The sequence below is a fragment of the Schistocerca cancellata genome, chromosome 10, assembly GCF_023864275.1.
Source record: "Schistocerca cancellata isolate TAMUIC-IGC-003103 chromosome 10, iqSchCanc2.1, whole genome shotgun sequence".
NCBI classification, from domain to species: domain Eukaryota; kingdom Metazoa; phylum Arthropoda; class Insecta; order Orthoptera; family Acrididae; genus Schistocerca; species Schistocerca cancellata.
The window spans coordinates 72,793,249-72,801,492 of NC_064635.1; positions in this window are offsets into that span (position 1 = coordinate 72,793,249).

Sequence of the window (8,244 nt, forward strand, 5' to 3'; positions counted from 1 at the left end):
TCTGTAACGGATGTGCGTTGCAAACAACTGGCAGTGATCGAGTTTCTTTTGGCGGAAAACCAGGGCATCTCAGATATTCATAGGCGCTTGCAGAATGTCTACGGTGATCTGGCAGTGGACAAAAGCACGGTGAGTCGTTGGGCAAAGCGTGTGTCATCATCGTCGCAAGGTCAAGCAAGACTGTCTGATCTCCTGCGTGCGGGCCGGCCGTGCACAGCTGTCTCCTGCAATGGCGGAGCGTGCGAACACACTCATTCGAGATGATCGACGGATCACCATCAAACAACTCAGGGCTCAACTTGACATCTCTGTTGGTAGTGCTGTCACAATTGTTCACCAGTTGGGATATTCAAAGGTTTGTTCCCGCTGGGTCCCTCGTTGTCTAACCGAACACCATAAAGAGCAAAGGAGAACCATCTGTGCGGAATTGCTTGCTCGTCATGTGGCTGAGGGTGACAATTTCTTGTCAAAGATTGTTACAGGCGATGAAGCATGGGTTCATCACTTCGAACCTGAAACAAAACGGCAATCAATGGAGTGGCGCCACACCCACTCCCCTACCAAGAAAAAGTTTAAAGCCATCCCCTCAGCCGGTAAAGTCATGGTTACAGTCTTCTGGGACGCTGAAGGGGTTATTCTGTTCGATGTCCTTCCCCATGGTCAAACGATCAACTCTGAAGTGTATTGTGCTACTCTTCAGAAATTGAATAAACGACTTCAGCGTGTTCGTAGGCACAAAGATCTGAACGAACTTCTCCTTCTTCATGACAACGCAAGTCTTCACACAGGTCTTCGCACCCGAGAGGAGCTCACAAAACTTCAGTGGACTGTTCTTCCTCATGCACCCTACAGCCCCGATCTCGCACCGTCGGATTTCCATATGTTTGGCCCAATGAAGGACGCAATCCGTGGGAGGCACTACGCGGATGATGAAGAAGTTATTGATGCAGTACGACGTTGGCTCCGACATCGACCAGTGGAATGGTACCGTGCAGGCATACAGGCCCTCATTTCAAGGTGGCGTAAGGCCGTAGCATTGAATGGAGATTACGTTGAAAAATAGTGTTGTGTAGCTAAAAGATTGGGGAATAACCTGGTGTATTTCAATGCTGAATAAAACAACCCCTGTTTCAGAAAAAAAATGTGTTGCATTACTTATTGAACTGCCCTCGTATGTTAGCACCGACAACTCCATGCAAACGTCGCTGTTCTCGGTCGTTAAGTAAAGATTGTTTTTCCCTCGTTCCATTTGTGAATGGAATACGAAAGGAAATGACTACCAGTGGTACGTGGTGGGCTCTAACATATACCATATGGATGGCCGTCCGTGGTGAGGTAACGCCTGAAATTTCATATTCTCCGCACACTCTCGTCACTGTGTATCTCGGAATATTGAATTCGTTAACAATATCCGAAACGGAATGTCCCATGCGTGTAGCTCCAACTACTATTCCGCGTTCAAACTCTGTTAATTCCGGTCGTGCGACCATAATCACGTATGACAACTGTTCGCGTGAATGACCTGAGTCAAAATGAAAGCTCCTCAATGCAGTATCCTTTTATAGCTTGTGTACGCGCTACTGCTGTCATCTGTACATGTACATATCGCTATTCCACCTCAGAGTGTATAGTGGTATATAGTAGTACGTGAAATGCATACGTCGATCGCTCCAGCACTGTAACTGATGCCAATTGGTGTGCGACAGAAGTTGTAAAATTTCGTGTAGTGTCTTGGCTCTAACCAAGCACTGACGTTGAAGGATTTAGTATGCTGCAGAATCGCTGGCATGTGTTTGTAAAATGCAGTGGTCAGTCACTCACATTTATCTGTTGTACCGCTCTAAATCTTTCCACTGTGCTTTTCTTTCTTTTTGTTTCTTTTGGGAACTTTAGAACAGACTCTAAATATGATTGTAGTATTTCCATGTGTGGTTCAAATGGCTCTGAGCACTAGGGTACTTAACTTCTGCGGTCATCAGTCCCCTAGAACTTAGAACTACTTAAACCTAAAAGGTTGGTCGCGCGGTTCCAGACTGTAGCGCCTAGAACCGCTCGGCCACCCCGGCCGGCTTTCCATGTGTGTGTATGCGTGTGTGTATGTGTGTGTGTGCCAATAAGTAATATTCCAACACCTGTTGACTTTTTAGTAAGTCCCTTTTTGTAGCTACTCTTGAATCAAAGGACATACTAGATCTATCGCTAAGAAATGGCTGCTACAGAACTCGGCAGCACGAATGTGGGAAGAGTGCGTATGTTGTTGAAAGTCCTTAAATGCTTTCAAAGGAAATCGACTCCGCCTTACTAATGAAGCGACTCTCGTGAAGGCGCCGTCTATGTTAGCGTGACATCAACGGAAGATGAATCACCATTATTGGTTCCGACGGGCAGGACAAATTCTTAAGTGTCCGGCGGGGACGACTCAGTAACTGCCATAGCATTTCTTTTTTATGGAAGGCTTTTGTTACTCCCAAAACAAAGGGTGCTCAATCCCTCAGTCATAAAGTTTAGGAGATCCTATACGGTTTTGTAAAGCAGAATATTAGCTTCGTTATTTCTTATCCGCGTGTGTTTGTAATGCCCATTTAGCATCAGAATTAGATAATTTTCGCAGCGCGGGTACTCTTTGTGGACTGATTTCATAGACGCTTGAGTGCCAGGGAATACGTACTGGTGACACGACCGCAAGAAGCTGCCTGTACCAATAATTTTGCTGGTGGAGTCATTTAACGCAGAAGTGGCGTTGGCTCCAAAAACGTGGAAATCGCGTGGGGCGAGATCTGGACTGTGCGGAAGACGTACAAAGGCGTCCCAGGTCAATTACTGCAGCGTACTTGGCAACAAGTGAGACGACCCACATGGCGATCAATTTTGAAATAATAAATAGTCCACTTCGTTTTTTCATTTGTCGTTTTCATCTGAACATCACCTGTACATCACATAACTGTGAAAACTTTTTAAAAGGTTGCAAATTAAATTTTATCATCCAATACCTAAGTACATATCTCCTGAGTCTAAGTACAAAATAAGTTTGTTGAACCCATTCTGTTTAAATAAATGTAATAAAAAATCGTAATTCGAACAAAATTATGAGGTTTAGAAGATTTCATAGGGATATTTGATATTAATTTAAAGAATAAATACTATTATTTTATGGTAATAAAATCGAATATTTCAAAACCATACATAAAAAAGTAATGTTTCAATTAGAGAACTGTTGCAATTGAGAACTGCAAAGCCGGCCGCAGTGGTCTAGCGGTTCTAGGCGCTCAGTCCGGAACCGCGCGACTGCTACGGTCGCAGGTTCGAATCCTGCCTCGGGCATGGATGTGTGTGATGTCCTTAGGTTAGTTAGGTTTAAGTAGTTCTAAGTTCTAGGGGACTGATGACCACAGATGTTAAGTCCCATAGCGCTCAGAGCCATTTTTTTGAAAACTGCAAATTTCTAGAACATATGTGCACTAAGTCACAAATTCTACAAGCATTCAAAATACGCCATTGTGTCTGTCAGCTGTTAGTTAACTTTTAGACACATAACCTACACTTCATTTGTCTGCGTCATGTGAACAATTTTCGAGTCTTTAAGTACAGCTCAACTTTTGTCACGTAGACATGAGGTTCAGTGTGCTATTCTCAGTATGTACGATGTTATGAATACACATGAACGTCTGTCAAACAAATGATAATATTTGGAAGAAAAACTATGTTCTTCAAATAACTTACGGGTTTTCTGCCGAGTGACGTCGTCGACCACCGCCGATATTTCGACAGGAGCACACCCTGCCATTCTCAAGGCACAAATGCAAGGAGGAAGCAATGTGCAAGGGAATTTAATATCTCGATTCACAGAGGAGAAACAAGGAAGATACCACACACAGAACAAGTAACCGCAGAGTCAACACACAACCAAAGATAACCAACATCAGAAATATCGATAGTGCCTATTAATCAACAGGTGAGGTAGCACTAATCCTGTCCCTCTGTTTTTGATGAGAGACAGATCCGGATTCCAAGCAGCATTTAAACAAAATCCACCATCTCTGTTTATAAGGTTGCTTGATAGTCTGATTTCAACAGCTTCCTTAATAACACTATCCCAATAGCTGGAAGTGCAAGTCAAAATCTCCTTGTTGTTGTATTCCATAGGATGACCGGTGTCAAGGCAATGTTATGCAATAGCGGATTTGCTCGGCTGTTGTAAGCGTGTGTGACGCTTATGTTCAATAAATTGGTCTTCCACAGTCCTGATTGTCTGACCAATATATGACATGCCACAACTGCAAGGAATACGACAGACACCAGCCTTGCGAAAACCAAGATCATGTTTTAGTGATGCCAACAGGGCCTTAGTCTTAGAAGGTGGTCGAAAAACACATATCACATCATATTTCCGGAAAATATGGCCAATACTGTTGAAAATGCTTCCTGCGTAAGGCAAAAAGGCCGTAGACTCAGGTGCCACTTCGTTATTATCGTCACTCACTCGTTGCACAGAAGACTGATAGCGCAACGCACGTTTGACCTGCCTCTCACTATAACCATTGTGACGAAAGGTGACTTCGAGATGTGATAGCTCAGCTGCCAAACTTTCAGGGTCTGAGACAACGTGGGCCCTGTGAACCAAGGTACGAAGTACTCCTTCACGCTGAGCTGGATGGTGACAACTATCAGCTCGCAGATACAAGTCAGTGTGAGCACGCTTCCTATAAACAGACTGTCCCAACGTACCATCATTCTGACCAACACATCAAGGAAGGGAAGGCATCCAATCTTTTCCACCTCCATAGTGAACTGAATATTCGGGTGGATTGAATACAGGTGTTCCAGAAACCGGTTTAAATTCTCACTACCATGAGGCCAAACAACAAAAGCATCTGAAAAAACACGCAGGTTTCAAGGGACAGAATTAGTGCTACCTCACCTGTTGATTAATAGTCACTCTCGATATTTCTGATGTTGGTTATCTTTGGTTGTGTGTTGACTGCGGTTACTTGTTCTGTGTGTGGTATCTTCCTTGTTTCTCCTCTGTGAATCGAGATATTAAATTCCCTTGCACATTGCTTCCTCCTTGCATTTGTGCCTTGACAATGACGGGGTGTGCTCCAATGACAGGCGGTGGTCGACGACGTCACTCGGCAGAAAACCCGTAAGTTATTTGAACATTCAATTCGCCAGGAAAAGTTAAGGTCTCACAATATGTTCTTGTCTGTCCACATTAAATGAATGTGGTTTGAAGTGAAGTACAACCACAACACAACACTTCGTTTTATGGAAATCGCTAGGTGTACGTTGCCAGTGGCAATGTCATCTTAACCTTTGATAGACGTGAGAATTCCATTGCGGTGACAACGTTAGGCAGCTATACACCTTGTACGCCACATGTTATACACACCGCAGGTATTACTTCAGGCCAAGAGTGGTAGTGATTGCGGGAACTCTGATGACACAACAGTACACCACGGTCATCCTGCGTCACCCTCTGTTACCTCTCATGCAAATATATAGTGGTGGCAATTTTCAGTAGGACAATGCTCCTCCACACATTACACACGTCTCTGGAGACTGTGTAAATTGTGTTGAGGTATTGCTGACCTCCAAATCCGTCACAATAGCGCTGTATGGGACCAGCTAGATCGTCAGCTCCTTCCCATTTTCAGTATAGAGGATATCAACAAACAAGTCCAACAACTGTGGCCAGCTTGTCACTGGAGAGCATAGAACAGCTTTATCAAACCCTTCTAACCAAATAATGCATGCATCCAGGCCAGGGGTGTGCAGCGTCATGCAGGTAAGTGGACTCACACTGCTACACTCCTCGTACATTTGACTAGATTCTCTAATTACTTAAATAACGTCACGCACCCTATCATTCATTTCGTTTTCTCCTGTCCTGTGTGGTTCACCTTTTTTGTCAGGTAGTGTATGTACAAAAGTACCAGCTTTCCTAACTACACTACTGGCCATTAAAATTGCTACACCAAGAAGAAATGCAGATGATAAACGGGTATTCATTGGACAATTATACTAGAACTGACATCTGATTACATTTTCACGCAATTTGGGTGCATAGCTCCTGAGAAATCAGTACCCGGAACAACCAACTCTGGCCGTAATAACGGCCTTGATACGCCTGGGCATTGAGTCAAACAGAGCTTGGATGGCGTGTACGGGTACAGCTGCCCATGCAGCTTCAACACGATACCACAGTTCAAGAGTAGTGACTGGCATATTGTGACGAGCCAGTTGCTCGGCCACCATTGACCAGACGTTTTCAATTGGTGAGAGATCTGTAGAATGTGCTGGCCAGGGCAGCAGTCAAACATTTTCTGTATCCAGAAAGGCCCGTGCAGGACCTGCAACATGCGATCGTGCATGTAGGGTTTCGCAGGGATCGAATGAAGGGTAGAGCCACGGGTCGTAACACATCTGAAATGTAACGTCCACTGTTCAAAGTGCAGTCAATGCGAACAACAGGTGACAGACACGTGTAACCAATGGCACCCCATACCATCACGCGGGATGATACGTCAGTATGGCGATGACGAATACACGCTTCCAATGTGCGTTCACCGCGATGTCGCCAAACACGGATGCGACCATCATGATGCTGTAAACAGAACCTGGATTCAGCCGAAAAAATGACGTTTTCCCATTCGTACACCCAGGTTTGTCGTCGAGTACACCATCGCAGGCGCTCCTGTCTGTGATGCAGCGTCAAGGGTAACCACTGCCACGGTCTCCGAGCTGATAGTCCATGCTGCTGCAAACGTCGTCGAACTGTTCGTGCAGACGGTTGTTGTCTTGCAAACGTCCCCATCTATTGACTCAGGGATCGAGACATGGCTGCACTATCCGTTACAGCCATGCGTATAAGATGCCTGTCATCTCGACTGCTAATGATACGAGGCCGTTGGGATCCAGCACAGCGTTTCTTATTATCCTCCTGAACCCACCGATTCCATATTCTGCTAACACTCATTGGATCTCAACCAATGCGAGCAGCAATGTCGCGATACGATAAACAGCAATCGCGATAGGCTGCAATCCGACCTTTATCAAAGTCGGAAACGTGATGGTACGCATTTCTCCTCCTTACACGAGGCATCACAACAACGTTTCACCAGGCAACGCCGGTCAACTGCTGTTTGTGTATGAGAAATCGGATGGAAACTTTCCTCATGTTAGCACGTTGTAGGTGTCGCCACCGGCGCCAACCTTGTGCAAATACTGTGAAAAGCTAATCATTTGCATATCACAGCATCTTCTTCCTGTCGCTAGTTCTGCATGATAAGTTCATTCATTACCCAATAGGCAGTTTATTAACCTCATTTTGCTTAGTCGAATGTGTAGACGCGTCACAGATCCATTTTTTTGGGTCACGTGACAGCTCAGTGTCCCCGAAACAGGCAGAGAGGGTCGGAGCTGGACGGCCCGTTCCCTTTTACTATCCATTCCAAGCCACTTCAATAGTCTTTCACTTTCAATGGTAGGTATCTATGATAGTAAGAACAGCGCCGCCATCTTTATTCACAGGAGATGATTAATTTTCTCAGTTATTATTCTCACGAAATAACTGAAAGCCAACAGCCATCTGTCAGATAAACTTTGGATTCTTTACACTTGAAGTAAACAGCCACTTCGGATTAACTCCAAGGGCATGGAATGGGCACGACATGCCTTTCCGGACTTCAGTCAGTCTATAATTTCTTTAAAACTCCTTGTATGTTATCATCGAGGTTTGTCCTTGTTCTTCATGACCATTATAAGAGATCTTCCAAAGTAAAATTTCTTTTCAGAACTACTGTCACGGAGTCATAGATTTTGAGAGGTTTTCGACTTGATCCAAACTAAACCTATACTGACAACGCTTGAGGAACACGTTATTTTTGCAGGCTATATTAACATACTGAAGGCTGCGCACTTCAAGTGCTATCTTCACGAAACTTCATGAGGAATGCGGATGAGTATGAGGATGAGAAAGGAAATAGGAGTAATCATCTGGATTACACACCCATATTGATAACATCGATTAGCAGCAGGATTTTTGAACATATACTGTTTTCGACCACTATGAGTTAGCTCAAAGGAAACGATTTGTTGACAAACAGCCAACACGGGTTCATAACATATCGTTCTTGTGAAATACATCTAGCTCTTTACTCTCACGAAGTAGTGAGTGCTATCGACAAGCGATTTCAAATTGACTCCGTATTTCTACATCTGTAGGCTTTTCACACCGTACCTCAC